The sequence below is a fragment of the Phoxinus phoxinus genome (genome assembly GCF_949152265.1).
Source record: "Phoxinus phoxinus genome assembly, chromosome: 16".
Lineage (NCBI taxonomy): Eukaryota > Metazoa > Chordata > Actinopteri > Cypriniformes > Leuciscidae > Phoxinus > Phoxinus phoxinus.
Window position 1 is genome coordinate 24,411,795 of NC_136891.1, and position 18,734 is coordinate 24,430,528.

At 37.8% G+C, this 18,734-nt stretch overlaps 1 protein-coding gene across 2 annotated transcripts in view; it reads left to right on the forward strand.

Moving 5' to 3' along the window:
• The window catches only part of dab1a (DAB adaptor protein 1a), a 410,132-nt gene that overhangs the window by 54,197 nt on the left and 337,201 nt on the right, over positions 1-18,734 (forward strand). The window contains exon 1 of one of the 2 annotated variants that reach the window (XM_079584680.1): positions 10,424-10,565. The exons of the other annotated variant lie outside the window; for it this stretch is intronic. The gene's annotated coding sequence lies outside the window, so the exon portion shown is untranslated. Of the gene's footprint in view, positions 1-10,423; positions 10,566-18,734 lie in introns of those variants that run through there. 2 annotated transcript variants of the gene reach the window in all.

An 18,734-nucleotide genomic window follows, 5' to 3' on the forward strand; every position in this document is an offset into this window, starting at 1 on the left:
ATTAGCGCACTTGTTTGTTGTATTGACAAATTTGTTAATAAAGTTGCATGTGCCAACTCTTCACTTAATGATCAGAATATTTGTGCGCTGTTTGTGTACTAGGTTTAGCGCATAGCGGAAATTCTGAATTTAAAGATGTATGGACAACAGCTTAGCTGGGTTATTGCGGCATACTTTTCTTTTTTCTTTTTATTATTCTTTTTTTAAAATCGTATTATTGGTTAAGTGATGACCCACAGATTTGGTCTCCAAAGATCTATCATGTATGCTTATGGTTATTAGGGGTACCGGTATATAGGTTGGTTATTTGGTCTAATGGGTTGGATTGCATTACCACCAAAAAAGTTTACATTTTAAAATATACACGCACATATTTCACAATTTTGTTTTTATCAAATACATTCATCCTAGGTGAGCGTAAGAGATTTATTTTAAAAACAAAATCTTTGTACGTGAAAACAAGGGACTGTAACCTCTATAGGCTTGAATCACTGGGTTACACAATCCCACAAACAAACAGCGTTCTAAAGTCTGCTAGAGTGATGCCATCCTCTGGATGTCATGTAGCAGCTGATTACCACACGCTGCACTGCATAATTACATTTCTTTGATTATATCTTCAAACAGAATGAGTTCTAAAGGATTTATTTTTCTTGCATGATGATGATGATGATGTGTGTATACTGTGTTGACCTCTTTTCTGTGGGATAAAGGGAAGCAAACTTAGATGTTGCTTTTGATCAGGTACGAGAAATATACTGTGCTTCTGCAGGGGGATTACTTTTCACTTGTATTACATTTGTATTATCAAAGATCAGATCATTGTGGGTGTTTCTAATAATTTGTGTTATGAATTGAGAACGTACAGTCGGTATACTTTTATCTTTATTGAATTTATATAAATGCACAGTGTTTAGACTTTTTTTTATGCTGAACTAATGATCTTGTTTTGTGAACTTCAGTAGTTTCTAGTATGTAAAGAGTGTACACATGAAAGACTACACGTGTGTGTGTGTGTGTGTGTTGGTTCTTTTTGTGGATGTGTCAGACTAGATATACATCAGAAGATCCAAATCTTCTTTTATAAAAAATAATTGATTATTGGAATTGGAGTAATTGGAAATTAGATAATTTATGCTATTAATATTTGTTAGTAGTAGTACATTAAAACATTAGCATGTAGCCTTAAAATATTGTTCAATTAAGTAAACATTGCATTAAAAAGATCAGTTCGTAATAAGATGTTACATTACAGGTAACAGAACAAGCGACAGGTCTGTTGCACTAATACTTAAAGGGGTCATGAACTGGCTTTTTAATTTTTTTTATATTGTTGTCTGAGGTCAACTTATGACGTTCGCTTGGTTTTTACATTCAAAAACAAGTAAGAGGCTATTTTCTACCCTGGTTTTGAGCCTAACTCCTGAAACGCTTGATTTTTATGCGCGTGTCACATTGAAGATTTGGAAGGTTTGAACCTCCTCTATAGTATGAGCTCAAGGAAAATTAGATTTCTCAGTTCATCACCCCTTTAAACATAGCAAATGGACTGGTCCAAAAAATCTGATCAAAATACATGTGCGTTGTCACAATGTCAAACATCGCAAATTCAGTCCCACATTTTAATACGGTTGGCACTCCCGATACTTTGCAGTGTGTACTCAGCAGCATGAAAGTGAGCAAAGTTGTGTATTGAAAGCAAGCAAACTTCTGTTTAGCGTGAAAAACAAAACCTATACTGCACAATGAATTTCTTATTTACATTGTGTTTATGCTTTATGCTTAAACTCTGGCGTACCGAGCAGATTCGGACTAACTTAAACACCTCTGATTGGCTATTGCACATGCCCAACAAACATGGCTGTGATCGTCTATAATGCTCAACGCTGCAAAAACACGTTGTAAACAGAAACACTTTTCATAAAGCGTACGGGAGCTTTTGAAAGCAGTACTTTGTACTAAGGCATTTTGTATCGATTTGGTACAGAAGTACTTTTGACAACAAAACTTTTCAATCTGAGTTGGTTCTGAAGTGTTTTTTTCTTTTCTTTTTAATGTATTTGTAGTTGTCCTGACCTTTTTTTGTGGACACACTACATATTATTCACTGGAATAGTGTCATCTACAGTTACCCTAGTGTACTTACCCGGTGTAGCCAATAGTTTGTGTCTTATATTAAGGCAGTTGTGACTCTGATTCCTCTACACTTCCCTTCCCTGTAACTAAGCAATTTTCACCACACATTGATCGGTTAGAACTCATGTGTGCATTCGAGTAGAAGAAAAACCCTCCAAGTTTCACAGAAGGCACTGTTTCCTGGGTAATCGACTGCAAACTAAAAATGGGGGCGACACACTCCAAACCCTTAAAAGAGACTGTAGAAATGCTGTTAAACATTTAATGATTCATCTGCCTCACACACACACACACACACACACACACACACACACACACACACACACACACACACACACACACACACACACACACACACACACACACACACACACACACACACACACACACCCAGACTGCAGTTGCCATTTACTCAGCAAGAGCTTGATTAATTTTTGATTAAAAAAGGGGAAAAAACAACAAAAGGACAAAATGTTTCATGTCCACATTTTATCAAATTAGAATATTGCTGGCTAACAGAAACACATGAAAGAGTCTTTTAGTTCGACTCTTTTTTAGGGGGATTTTAACAATAGCTGATATTTTATTCAGCGGTAGTTCTGTTCTTATTTTGCACACATAAATAGCCCAATTTCACAAGAAATAGAATATAAGGAATGTACCGCTAAAAAGTTATATATTGAATGATTGATTGATTGATTGATTTATCAGCGATACAGCATATTATATTTTGGGGACATGGTCAATGTTAGGGTAATACAACTGTCCTAATGAAAAATCCACACACTAAAACCTTGATATTAATAATTCATGTTTTTTTGTAAAAAATACTTTTAATTTTAAAAGCTGATTTCAATTCAATTATAATAATAATAGAACAACATTCACATGATTTTAAGTGTTACTTTTTGATGGCGGTACATGTCATCATTATATTGACACTTTTCTTGAAATTTGGAATAAGTTTTCAAAACCATAAGAAACCAACATGAACATAACAAATACATTTGTCAGAACTTGGTTCATGTGTTTTAAACTCGATTTTTAAAAGTGGTTTATTTTGTATTAAGTTTAGTTAAGTTAAGTTAAGTTTATTATTATTAGCCATTTCAACAAAATTTGTCTTGGAATGCTCAGACATAATACACTGACATTACAGCGCATTTCACACATAGTTCACAACAACAACAAATACACGGACATAAAAGCCTCATATTGCACATGAGATGAATTAGCATTCTGGGAGTAAACTGACGAGAAAGCATTCAGTATATAGCCTCAGACCATGTTTAGGTGACGTATGGCCTGAGGATAGGTACTGTCTCTGAAGCGTGATGTTCTGCTGGTAATGCTTCTATACCTCTTGCCTGATGGAAAAATGTTAAATAAATGATTTGCTGGGTGGGAGGAGTCAGTGGTGATGTTTCTTGCCTTCTTAGTGATTCTAATATTGAAAAGTGAAGCTATAGAGGGCATATTACAGCCAATGATCTTAGATGCTCTGCTCACTATTTTCTCAAGCTGTTGCTTGCCTTGACTGGTTGCATTACCGTACCAGGACAGGATAGAGAAAGTTAGCACGCCTTCTATCGCGGTTCGGTAGAAGTGAGTCATGCATTTTTGGCTGACCCCGAATTTCCATAACTGACGGAGGAAATAAAGTCTCTGATGGGCTTTGTTTACGATGAGACTGATGTTCAGGTCCCATGATAGCGACTGGTGAATGGTGGTGCCCAAGAAACGGAAGGACGAGACCCTCTCGACAACCTGGTGATTGATGGAGAGGGAGAGATGTTGAACAGTCTTCCTTCTGAAATCTACAATCATTTCTTTTGTTTTAGTTGTATTTAGGATTAAGTTATTGGTCTCGCACCACTTCACCAGCCGCTCAACCTCTGCCTGATAGCCAGTCTCATCACCATCAGAGATAAGGCCTACAATGGTGGTATCGTCTGCGAATTTTAACAGTTTGACTGATGTTTGATTGGATGTGCAGTTATTAGTGTAAAGTGAGAACAAAAGCGGGGACAGGACACACCCTTGTGGGGCGCCGATATTAAGAACCCTCGTTGATGACACATGATTATTGATTTTAACAAATTGTTTCCTACAGGATAAGAAGTTCAAAATCCATTTACAGAGTACAGCATCGACACCCATCGCTAAAAGAGAGTTATACAGCCTGTTAGGGATAATGGTGTTGAAGGCTGAACAAAAATCAAGGAACAGGACGCGAGCATATGTGTTTTTTTTCTCAAATTGTGGACTCTCTTATTAGGCATTAGCTACGTTTACAATGGATACATTTTGGAAATCATTCCGATTGGTGAATCCAAGCATACCTACTACATGAACGCTAAATAAAGTGATCGGGTCGATGTGCACGTTTATGTCACAAGCTTTAAACCGGAATTGATCTTGAGATGCGCACACAGCATGAATATACTGTAGCAGTTTCCCGCTGATGTCACATAGTACTAACCATCCACCTACCACTGCTTCTTTTCCTTCTACATGTTCTGTCAAACGCATTAGAAAAGGTTTAGACCTTACAATCCGATTGAAACCAATTCATTTGAATTGACGTGGTTACATGTGACTTGTTATTCCGACTGTGCTACTAGTCCAATTACAATATGATTTTTAGGGTTCATGTAAACGCAGCCAGCTACTGACCCCTGTGTGACAGCATGCAGGTTTGAAATGGGTTATTTTACGTTTTGTTGGATAATTGTAGTCGGAATGTGATTCATTTATTTGTATTTGAGCGGTTTTTAGATTTTTTCCTTTTAGCCAAAATTCACAATATTAGAGGATGAGGATAAATAAAGAAGCTGGGGTCAAGGGAAGTACTGCTGCGGTTGGACACGAACAAATGAGTAATGGCCATCTGATGGGGCAGCCGCTCTCTTTGACGTCACCATTAACCAGAGTGAGATGAGAGAGAGAGCGAGGGGGAGGAGAAGAGAAAGACGAGGAAAAGAGGATCTCTCCTGATTTGACGTCACCATTTACCGAGGTACAGGAGAGTGTGATGGATGGGAGAGATGGAGGGAGCACAGGTAATAGTGGGAGGGAGAGCGAGAGAGAGAGAGAGAGAGAGAGAGAGAGAGAGAGAGAGTTGATGTGTGGCTTTGTCTGCAGTAGCAGAAGGCTGGTGAAATGGACTGTGATATTGGCTTTTAATTTTCCCTCTGCCTTCAGCAGAAAGAACAGAAGAGAAGAGAGAGAAGCACTAGAGGAGAGCAGAAGGGAGGAGAATGAGGAAATTCACATTGCTTTACTGAAAAATACACAATCACTGCCGTTGCACTTTAGTAGTTTCAAATTCAAATTTTTGAATAATGAAGTCACCTATATATGTATTTATAAAGCAGTTTATAAATCAATCAGTCAAGGTGCGATCACATTTACCATTGTTTGGCAAAACTTGCTAACCAAATCCGGTCATTTCAATGGAAACAACACGATGAACAATTTCGTCTGATGAACTTCCAGTTTTGAAATAATTTTCGAACTTCGACACATTTGCAGTGCCGACCAATAGCAAGTCTCTTGGTTCGGCGGTAACCTCTGTGTGGGCGGAGCTTCTTATCTTCGCAAAATCTTCTACAATGGATGAACACTCATTCTGGCGTTGTCAGTTTTGTGTAACACTTCACTTCAGTATTGCTAAATGATTCGTAAAAAAGAGGCTGTTTGGAAAGCAGTTATTTAGGGTTGGTTCACTTGCCAGCCGGGTGGATGTTTGAATGTTTATTTCATTGTCATTATTTCTATATCATTCATCGTATTTTCTCACATCCGGTCCTGCTTTCTTTCATCTCCAAAACGGTAAATCCAGTTATAGCCTAAAGATGTACTGACAAAATAATTGTCAAAAATTAAACATAGACCAAGTTTAATCCATTATTGATTCATCATAGTCTGTATACAGTGCTAAACATGTAAGAAAATCATCATTGCTGCTTTTCAATCATAATTGATAGATTATTTTAATGCATTTGTTCCATGAAATAAGGATTTACCAAAACCCGACAAGGGCATTTCCTATTAGATATATACATACGTTTTTGGATTTCCCTGCTGAAAAACCCCCCCGGATTAAACCAGCCTAAGCTTTTTGCTATTTGCTGTTTTAGAAACTTTTCAGCTGATCAGGCTGCAATGCAAAGTCCCCCTGTAGTCAATCATTTCATTAAAACTCACCAAAATTACACATTTAAAAAAAATTTTTCCTTGAAAATAAAACAATTATTCATGCCTTAAAATAGCTTGAATGTAACTACACCCTTGCCTTATATAGTTCTATGAATATGTAAGTTAGCCCGCCTCCACTCACACCAGCTCAGAGATCCAATTGTAGACGATCACACGTTGATGTGATTGGTTACAAGGTAGTTTGTGACGTCAGAAACACCAGCGATTTCAAACAGTGTTTTTGAGAGTGTCTTTTGTTCACTGCAGTTTTAAAGAGAAAATACACAGCAATGGTGTTGACTTATGAATTTGCACATCGTTTGTCTTAAAGCACATTAAAAACACCACATAGACATATAAACAACATTAAAAACTAGATTTTTTACCACAGGGGGCCTTTAAAATGAACAAAAATGCATGAATTAAATGGGTAAGAAAAAAGATTTCTGCCCTAAAAAAAGAGAGAAAATAACGGCAGTTCACTAATTATATATGCATCTATTTAATTTTATTTAAATAATCATGTTTAATTCAATTTGCTTAGAATCAGCATACATCTGTTCATTGTGGATGGAATGGATGGAAAATCTACATGTAATTCAAATTCTTAAATTATAGCCCTAAATATTTTTATTTCTTAAAAAAGGGTTGTTATTTTTTTCCCACTAAAATATGTTTTCATACTTAGTGTCGTTCCTTGCAAAGTTATCCCAAAGTGAATCTCCACTCTTTCCAGCGCGTTTCCAAATTTTTATACATGTACAACTCACAGGATAGTGTACAGTCAGCTGGTCATTATCACAAAATAAACCCCGATTTATTACTCTGATGGAGAGATGAGTCTCGTATCATCCTTGCAATAATGACTGGCTGACTGTACGTCGCTCTATATCACCTATTGCCTAATTAATTGACAAATAACAGAATTAATGACAAATGTTCATTTGAAATTGATACGAGAAACATGAATCTATAGTCATATAATGACGGAAATAAGCTACCTGGGACAGTGGTAAATTATACAACAAAAAATAGTAAATGGCTAGAATGAAGGATCATGTGAGCTAACTGATTACTAACGGAAACAATACAAAACAATGCATTGCATTAGTGTAGTCCAGTTCAACTGACATGATTTATGAGAGTTTACGAGAGTGTGTGAGTGTGTATTATGTGCCCCAAGAGTATTGATATAATACACACAACCATTAAGTTATATAATAGGATACCAGTTGTGTTTAAAATGTGTGTAATGCAGAACGACACTGCAAATGTTGTCATCCGGTTTGTTGTCGTTTGGTTTCTAGGTCACTAAACAAATAAGCAAATTATGCATAAAAGAAATTCTGTCACAATGTGTCTGTACGTGTGTGTGAGGATAGCAAGGAATGCGCTAATGGAGCATGAATGGCATGTGACATTTAGCGATCCAGTGATTCAGACATGGAATGTTCTGTTGTTGTCGCACACATATACAACCTCAGGATTTGAGTTCTTCACCTGTAATGACACAAGCCAAGTCACCAGGGAGTCCAGCAAGCACTCCATTGTCATGGTAACAGCCTTGGTGCTAAAAATAGTGTGGCTTTATGGCAATCACGTGGCCCTTAGGGATCTTTGAGAGGTGGATGGGGTCAGTCCTGAGGGTGCTGGGGCTCCATGGCCCATTTGAGACACATGGAGAGAAAACTTTCTTTGCTTTTGCTCATAGATAAAAAAAAGAAGTTGTACTGCTCACTGAGAAAATCATTTTAGAAGAAAGAAAAATGTTTTCTAAGTTTGGTTTCAAATAGGGCTGTTAACTTTTTTCAGATTTCTGGTTCTGGATTTGACTCTGGAATTGATTCCTCACTGTTGTTTTAGAATTTTTTTTTTCTTTTTTTAAAGATCGGAGGAACATACCTAATCTCGCTGTGACTACATGATATGAAGGTTTACCTCCTTTTAAACTTCCTCAGCATCGATAGATAATTATAAGCATTTATTATCTCATATAGTCCAGAGCGGCGCTCAACACCTTCCATTGTGGACAACAGAACAAGGCAGTTTCATCCCCTTAAGCTAAATGATGTGGTTTATTAGACTAGTTTGTTCTTTTTACTCCTTTAGACACATAGAACAAATCCGCGTTTGAGCGTCAGTAGTTTCCATTACCCTTTAAATTGCGCAAATAGAAATTGCGAATTGAAAATACACCCAAAATGTTGCAAAAACTCCCATATATCGCAAAAACGTTTTTGCGCTGTGTTTTAGATGCACAACTTTAATGTATGAAACTTGACCAAGACGTAGGCTAATCAATATTTGTCAGTCATGCTATGAATGAAACCGCGACAACAAACTTCATGTGGCTTTATTTTATTGTTTTAGCATGAAATCCCATTATGTATACAAAAATGGGACTGTGGTGCTCATGTGGGTAATGTTGGTTCAAGTCAGGCTGTGATGCAGGTGTACAGGGGGAAGCACATGTCACCAGTGTTGGAGGAAATGCATTAACGTGAGTTACGTAATCAGATTACTTTGTTCAAGTAACTAGTAAAGTAACGCATTACTTTTAAATTTGACAAATTTACAGCCTAATATCTGAGTTACTTTTTCAAATCAGTACCAGGAGTGATCTCAGGCAATACATGGAAAAACAAAGTAGACTAGCCTATCGCGAACCTAAAATAATGAAATTCAATGTTAAATTACACAAATATACTTTATATTTAAACTCACTTTATTAAGCAATGTCTTTGCTGCTGACCTTCGATGATCCAATTCAACCATGCTAAGGCCTCATCCAGACTACTGCGTTTTAGTTTAGAAATGGAGAATTAAAACGAATACGATCTCCGTCCACACCAGCGTTTTAGCTGCGTATTAGAATTGATCTCCGTCCACATTAAAACGACTGAAAACGCGGATCACGTGACCATTCACCAACACTGGGCGTGCGCGTGCCGGTGTAAACAGGCGCATGTAGGCAGTTCTTATAGCATTGTAAAATGCAGACTTTACTTGCACAACAGCTGCTAGCAAAGACATCAACGTCAGTAATGCTTGTAATTCGTTATCCATGTTGCAGTCACTAACGTTACGTAGTCCAGGCTGTTTTTGTATGTTTTCTTCCCGGGAACGGGTCATGTGATGGGTGGCTGACGAATCATGGAAGGATACGCCATGACTGATGACACCCAATCATAGAGCTGAGCGTGAGCCTCTGCGTCATCGTTTCTAAAGTCCTCCATTTTGACCGTCTTCACTAAAACGCCCCCCGGAGATGCAAAACGGGGTCAGGAGCGTTTCTAAACTTCTCCGTTTTGGGTCTTCGTTTTTGCCGTTGTAGTCTGGACGGGAGGTGCAAACGTAGCAAAAGGTCTCCGTTTCTAAATGAAAACGCAGTAGTGTGGATGGGGCCTAAGTGAAATAAATAACTTTAGATAAACATCACATTTGTGTTTCGTTTTTTGTTTTTATTGCCGGAGAGTGTTGAACTTTCTTCTGCATAGAGCTGAAAGGTTAGTTTGAGCAGCGCCCTCTACTGTACAGGTGTGAATTTGCATGTCCTTTAGCCTGAGGCTTATTAATTTCACTTTTGATATGAAAGGGCTTTTACATTTGGCAAAAATATAACTTTTTTTGTTATTAAAAACAAACAAGCAGACCAAGCCCAGGAGAGAAGTAATGCAAAAGTAACTAAGTAACGCAATTAGTTACCTTTTTAGAGAGAAATGCAAAATTGTAATGCATTACTTTTAAAAATACCTTTCCCCAACACAGTTTGTCTCACAAAAAGCTGGCACTTAAAAAAGAAAAAAAGAAAAGGTTAGAATCTGTATCATGTTGTGATCCCATTTTCCTTAAACTTCTCGTTTTACCCACAGAGAACCCATACATATAATATGTCATCACAATAAACCAATACTTGTCAATGACTTAGATAGGTGTATATGCATGTTTGCATTCAAATGGTGTGGTTCCATCACCTGCCAGCAGGGGCTAACAGGGCCATGCTAACCAGCCAAAACATGACCCCTTGATCAAAACACGTAACTCATGAAAGTAGAGTGTAACGAGCAGTTGAGAGTGTGTGTGAGATACTGCAGAATGTGGGTGACAAGCATAGATAGAGCAGCAGGCTCTGAAACCCATTTTACAGATAGGGCTCTTGGCACCGTCCAGTGGGATAGACGCACACTTCAAAGCATAATAAATTACAAAACGAATTATCACAACTGAGGGTAAGCCGAATACAACTGTCTTTTCCGTTTTCTCTCTCTCTCTCTCTCTCTCTCTCTCTCTCTCTCTCTCTCTCTCTCTCTCTCTCTCTCTCTCTCTCTCTCTCTCTCTCTCTCTCTCTCTCTCTCTCTCTCTGTTGCCTTGGTCACAGTGACTGCAGTGAGAAGTGCTTTGTCAGTAGACGTGGCAGAGAGGAAGGTGACAGTAAGGTCCGCTTGAAGAGGATTCCGTTCAGTTTTCATTTTGCACTAGGGTTCCAACTAACAAGTTTTTTTGATTGTCAATTAATCTGTTCCATTGCTTTGGAAAATTGACATTTTGATGGTATTATGATGCCAGTTGCGCCAGCTGTGTGTAAGTTACAACTTAGCAGTTTTGACGTAAAGAGGCACTAAGATATAATCTTACGTACTACTAAATATTTTTGCGTTGAAATTTAATAAAACATTTATATTTATGGAATCCTCCAATCAGGATTAAAGGAATAAAATAGCAGAAAGACTGAACTGCATCAACAAGCTCTTGTTTTACCCAACAGACTTCAATCTTTTAGACATGTATGATGCCGATGACATTTACACTTTTATTTTAAGAGAAGCTTACTTTGTTAGTGGCTCTTCAACACAAACCCAATCTACAGCAGCGTGCCTCTGTGTGCATTGGTCCTTGTTGTGAATGTCAAATGAATAATACATTTCTTCTGGTTTTCTTTTTGTATTAGTATTTATTTACCGGTATTGATCCTTATTCATTTCAAATACAGTTTCTGAATGTTATTTACATGAAAAAATAGCCTACCTATAATGTTAGCCATGATTAAGTATTGTATTTAATGGAAACATACTTTTACCATTGACTGAAGGATAAACTGCAGTATTATTTCTGCTCATAAATTCGAAGTCTGCTATTGGATCGTTGAAGGTAAATGTTATTTTTTTACGGAGAGCTTACGACCTACTACATTCTGCCTGAAGAACAAATAGTCCAACCGAAAAAAGTGATGACTTAATTTAATAACGATCATTTTAAATTTTAGTGCTAAGTTTGTTAAATTTTTAGTTTGCGCTCTTTCTTTGTGGACACTGACTTGAACCTACTTTCTTTCCTCTTTAATTTGTCTTACTACAACCCCCAGAGGTCTCTTTGTATTTTACCCTCAGTCTCATTCAGGTGAGAAGTGTTTTGGTGCTCCTTTGTAACCCCTCTATCAATGTCGACTCTCTCCCTTTCTCCCTTTCTTCCTCTCCCATCGTAAGAAATGATTGAGTGCATGTAGAATGCTGACATCAGATAACGTCCGCATTGGCAGTCCATGTGTGACTGCATCTAGATTTGCATATCATTTGGAATTCAATAAACTAAATGGACCCATGCTCACACTGACAATAAAAGGGGCTATAAATATTATAATACTACCAGTCCTGACTGTGTGGAGATGGCTGGCAGGTCCGATTTCACTACGAAAGGCCCTTAATCGTTTAATTGATTGTTTTTGTGCAGTTATTTATCTTATATGTTCTGCCAGGAAGTAACATCAGTCTACTTCCTGTTTATATGATCATGTTTCTGTCAGTTTGTGATCTCAATCTCCAGCATGATGACATGGGGAAAGGATCAGCGTCTCACTATGAGCTCAGCTTGAACTCCAAAACGTATTGAAACCAGATGCTGATACAGTCCTTCCACATTGAGCTCGCAGCGGTGGCTTAAACGAGGTGCCACTCAAAAACAAAACTAATTCATCAGTGTGTTTTAATTTCGCCATGATATCGCCTAGTTCTTCCCCTCTGTTGCTTCTACTCAAGATTATTTTCATGACAGGACAGAGCGTTTTCAATTACAGCGTTCATGGCGTGCAACAGTGGGTCTGCGATCCACTAGCGTTACTTTTATTATTTGCTAACATTTCTAATTTCACACTTGTTAAATTTTCATGTAAAAGCCCTTTTAAGAGAGAAGCTTCAAGAGAGCGTTATGTCATTTCAAATCTCCGGGGGGGCTCAGTCTTTGGGGGTTGAAACGGGGTGCTGGCTTGGAGGGACCAGAGCCAAATTGTAGCTTACTCAGAAACGTTATTTAACACATTTTAGTAGTTACCGTAGTATGGAATAACACAATGGGAGTTATGAAGTGACCCAAATTGTTGAATGTTGCCTCCTTTTGTTTAGACCAGGGGTAGCCAAGGCTACCTTCCTGCAGAATACAGTTCCAATTATGCTCCAGCACACTTACCTGTTATTGTCAAGTAATCTTGAACCCCTTGACTATCTGGTTCAAGGGTGTTTGATTAGGGTTGGAGCTAAACTCTGCAGGATTTATTCTTCGCTCCGCTTCGATTAGCTCACAGTTGTGTCCATACATCTTTCAAATACTCAACCGTGGATAGACGCGTTCGTTTTATATCGCTCTTTCTGCAATCTTCTTCGTCTACTGTACTAATTTTCGTCATCATGAGGGTGCGGGCACAGCAGCGCATGTGCGAATGACTTGAGCACTTGGAAACAACGTCCGCTAGATAGTGAGCATGTGCCGAATGCATCTTTTCGCACTCACTGCCAAATGAGTATACTTTGACACTTGCGCACTCAACTGTGCACGAGACAGAAAATGAAGTATACCCGTGCCTTGAGGTTGCAAGCAGACCATTGCGGAACGTTGGCAGCCGAAGTATATTTTGGGCTTAACCTAACTTCAGGTGGTATCCACCCATGCTAAGTCCCACCTCCTGCATCAGGATTGGCTAATAAAAGCTGTGTCTTGTGTCTGTGATTGGACAGTTGTGGTAGTAATCATAGTAATCAGAGAAACATCACAGCATGAAGGTAGCAGATGAGCTAACAGGCCTACAGTGTTTTTTTCCCCGTAGAAAATAAACACACCAGCTATTACATTAGCATAACGGTTTAAACATCTTAACATTTTTTTGTAGTTTCCGTTAGCTAGTTATACTTTAATTGTTCTTGTCATTATCCAAAACATTGTAGGACCAACATGAAGGACTTCTTGTTCTAGAAAATCTTTGACTTTTTTTTTTTTTTTACACATTGAAATGACATGATAGAATACTTACGGTATTTGTATACAGATTTTACAAAATGGGAACATACATTTTGATGTGTTTATTTCATTACTTTCATTCACTTCATCAAATCTAATGCTAATATTACTATTTTATTCTGATCAAAGTCATGAGAATAACTGTTCAGTTTGTACAGAATTCAGTTTGTAGCTTTTTTGCAATACACATTATTAATATCATAATATTTAGTATTTAAATCTCAGAGACACTTTCAACTTCAGTAAGTATATTTACAGATTATTTATTATTACTTTGCTTTACCGTAACAATAAAAATAAAAAATAAAAACAATTGCTGAATTTTCGAAGCAATTTTATTTTGTTTCATTTATATTATCAGACGTATTATCTTTCTACTATTTTATTACATTTCTACATGGAAAATATATAGCTGCTTTTCACATTTTAGAAAAGAGGTCCCTCAAGGGGATTATCCTTGGCGTTGAAAAGTTTGAAAACCCCTGATTTAGGCAATACTTTAAAAAGCTGGCCGCTAAACTGGAGTGGAGATCGGCTGAATCGAGTGCATTAGTTGGAGAGGAATTGTGTCTGGCAAAGTTGTGATTTAGACTGAAAAGGAGATGAGTTCAAGGAAGAAGGGAGAAGGAAGGTATTGGGACATTATTATTCATATGGACAGTTTGATCATGATTGAACTCATAAAACTTTGAATCAATTCCCCAGTGGATGTGCTTGGCTAGGTTTGATTAATCAGATGAATGGCTTGGAGATGGTATGAGTCACCCTTTTTCAAATTAAAACACAAATAGACACTTACTCTCTTACACTTATCTAGCCTAGATCTCAATGAGCCACCAGTTCTTCCACCCATCTGAAAGTATGACACACTCACTTCCTGTCTGATGAGTCTAAGGCTAACGTCTAAACGGCTAATTTTATAATCATTTGCTTAGTTTTTTTTTTAGCTGTACAAAACAGTCTAAATTATAAACATACTGCTTTGTAGCGCAAACCGTTTTACCGTTTTCTGCACTTTGTAATTCTTCTCATTATTTTCCTATAGTGGCTGATGAATCGGAAGTCATACATTCACAGAAAAGCGTTTATTTCTGCTTTTAAAAACAATAGGCTAGACCTTTTTATATAGGTGCATAGACCTCTAAAATGACTAGTATCAGATAGCAGTGGATAGAATTCCTCAGATAGTTTTGGAATAATTTAAAGGGATAGTTCACTTTAAAATGAAAATTCTGTCATCATACACTCACCCTCAAGTTGTTTCAAACCTGTATGAATTTCTTTCTTCTGCTGAACACAAAGGAAGATATTTTGAAGAATGTCTCAGTAACCAAACAGTTAACTGGTCCCATTGACTTCCATAGTAGGAAAAAAATAATACTATGGCAGTCATTCTTCAAAAAAATAAAGTCTTCCTTAGTGTTCAGCAGAAGAAAGAAATTCATACAGGTTTGAAACAACTTGAGGGTGAGTATATGATGACAGAATTTTCATTTTAAAGTGAACTATCCCTTTAATGTTGGAGCTCATATTGAAACTTCTGACGTTTGATTCCAGACTTTGGTGTCTTGGCAAATCTGAGCACAGCTTGTGCTTACAGCTCTTCTGAAACTTCAGAGGAGACGTTAGGTTACTAGAAGGTTTTTTTTTTTTTTCAGGGAGAGAAAAAAATCAGAGAAGCAGGAGGATTAAGCAAAATGTCCATTTGATCTCCAGTTATCACTTGGCTGTTGTGGAGAAACAGTGGAAATATAAAACACGATTTTATTTCTTGCAGGATATCGCTCACATGTCCTGTTTAGTCGTGTTTGTGTAATGTTTCAAGTCGAGTCACTGTGTTTGTTTTTCTATAAAATCAATTTGTGTTCACTTGTATTGTTTTATAGCGAGTTAATCAAAATGCACACTTAACCTAAGATGTTATTTAGTGTGTCTATGCGACACACACACACACACACACACACACACACACACACACACACACACACACACACACACACACACACACACACACACACACACACACACACACACACACACACACACACACACACACACACACACACACACACACACACACACACACACACACACTCTCCCTCTCTTTCTGCTGGTGCTGCATTGATTTGATACACCTTGCAGTGGTTTACCACCTCCTGCACTGCAGTGCTGCCTGGATATATTTAGGAGATTTACAAAACTCACAATACATAATGTAAACACAACCCAGTCAAACTCGCAGTTAAGTCCATTACGTCTATCTGTCTGTCTGTCAATAGCTCTGTATATTTTGTCAATGCGTTTGTATGTGTGTGCTGTGTGCACTGCGTGTCTGTGATTTCTCTCTCTCTCTCTCTCTCTTTTTTTCTCTGTGAATACAAAGAGAGCAGAATCCTCTGGTTGTGGATGTCAGTCATCTGCCAGGCGAAACCGCAGGAGTGTATGTGAGCCTTCAGTCATGTTTTGATCCTCTACCCCCACAGTAGACAGACCTCGATATACGTGTATGTTTGTGTGCGCACAGATGTACGTGTATATTTATGTCCAAGCGGCATCCGATAGCACGCTACATTCAAGAACGCGTCAATCATCTTAAACTGCTAATTGTTGTAAATTAGGCATTTCAAAGCCAATCTCATGCAAAGTATTATACATAAAGTAATTTTTTTTCTCTACCAGTTTTGAAACCATATTGGTCATGCAGCTCATTAATTTGAGCACAGCACGCTGTTCTCGTTTGTTCAAGAAGGGCACGTTCTTTGTACAGATCTTCAGACTGATCGTAGTGTGTTATGAATCCGCGGTTCCGCGCTGTCGGCTCTGTCAGACCTCATGTTATTCGTATTTGCTACTCTCTCTCTCTCTCTCTCTCTCTCTCTCTCTCTCTCTCTCTCTCTGTTCTTTTCATGTTTTCTTTTTTTATCAAATAAATTCAAACCACTGAGGTTGCGTTTGTTATATGTCTATCATGTGTAATGGAGTCAGGTCATTCAAGTGTACTATATGCTATTGAAATATTGTGTAAATTTTATGGACTAATCGGAAAGCTGTGAACCACTGGAAATATTGCTTCACTGAGCATTCACTTTACTGTAGACTACAAAGCTGCCTGAAATCCACACACTATGGTAAAATCAATTTCTGCTTTGAATGAATTGTTGTTGTATTATTGTATTTAAAAAGAAAATGACAGCAATAGTAATAACATACGAAACACCCATCAAATGTTTGTGTCTGGCATTTTTTTACAAAATAATGTTTTTCTCTTTCACGGCTACATTTATGACCAAAAACAGTAAAACCAAAAAATATTGTCAAAACCTATTACAGTTTAAAAATAACTGTTTTAAAAATGTAGTAGGCTATATTTTAATTGTAAATGATTCCTGTGATGGCAAAGCTGAATTTTCAGTATCATTACTCCAGTCTTCAGTGTCACATGATTCTTCAGAAATCATTCTAATACGCCTTTTTCACCAATAAACGATTTACTGCCAAATAATATGCAGTAGCCTAGTTTATTTACATAGGAGTAGCAACCTTTTCATTTTGTTTTAAAGGGGTGGTGTAATGCCCTTTTCACAAGATGTAAAATAAGTATTTGATGTCCCCAGAGTGTGTATGTGAAGTTTTAATCAAAATACCACATGGATATTTGTAAATAGCATGTTAAAATTGTCACTTTTTGAGGGTGAGCAAAAACGCACCGTTTTGTGTCTGTCCCTTTAAATGCAAATGAGCTGCTGCTCTCGGCACAGGGGGCGGAGCTTCAAGAGCTCAATCTTAGCAGCTTCCATTCCCTCACACAGACATGCACTGAAAATGTCAAAGATTTTAGCCTTTTATGTTCAAACCGGAATTCGACAATGATGGAGAGACTCAAGAAGAAGTGACAACATGTATAATGCAACAGGACATTTCTGAATGGTTAGTTGATGAATTTATATTGCTGATGTGTAGATATCTTCTAGTCATTGATTAGCATATTCTGTCTTGATCATCTATAAATTGCGTTCCCGGGGGCGTGGTTTATGTACATTTCAGGGTTTGTGATGTCACTAACCCGGGAAGAAGGGCTCAATCTTACTTTTTGTGAGCATTGATACAAAAATACGGTGTCAAATCTGTAGATTTACACAAAAGCCCTGGAGCTGTCAGAATAATTTTGCTAAAACAATAAACAGGAACATCTGGGTGCAAAACAGAGTTCACATTGTTCATTTACATATTAGAGACACTGTAACAATACAAGTTACCCTTTAAGAATTCAATTGACATCCCATTTGGCACAATAAATTACAATTTTAGACCTGGAACTTTTCATTTTTCGAATGTCTACTGCCCATGATCAACAGGAAACAGCTTCAGCCAGGTCTGGCTGATTTCTCTCTCTCTCTCGCACACAGATCTTGAGTAGCGATGGGAGGAAAAGGTGGGCTAGAGTGTGTGAGAGGGGGAGAAATAGAGGGCTAGCAGGAAGTGAAGAACAGATTATAATGACTTGAGGAAAATATAATGTAATTCTGTCCTGCGATGAAGTGTTCTGTCAGCTTCATGACAAAGGCTACATCCTTTCCTTTTCATATCCTCTCCACCCTCTCATGCCCTCACCCCTCCTCTTCTCCAAATCTCCTTTTCCTCTCCATTTTCTCCTCTCTTCACTCTCTTGCTCTCTCGATTGGTTTATTGAGGTTGTACAGCAGCACCTGATGGCATTTGAGATACTCCTTTATTCCTTGTTGAGCTACTTGTCAGCTTACTGTGTGTGTGTGTGTGTGTTTTGACTATTAAACTAGCCACTAGAGAATGACATTTACTGCAAATGAACTGTTCCTCTGACACATGTCGTTGTTTAATGAACTGGGGATATGTATTGACACAGAGGCTTAGTCCTTAGGTGTGTGTGTGTGTGTGTTTGTGAGAGAGTGAAAATTACACTGTATTCTGTATCTTTACGTGTGTGTGTGTCTGTTTGGCGTTGAAACTCTATTTTGAGTGGATGTTTGCATTGTAGATCTATATGCATTGAACAGGTTGTACGTAAACCCACACAGGAAGTGATAATGGTCTCTACTGCACATATAATGCACCTGGCAGCAAACATACACTGTAAT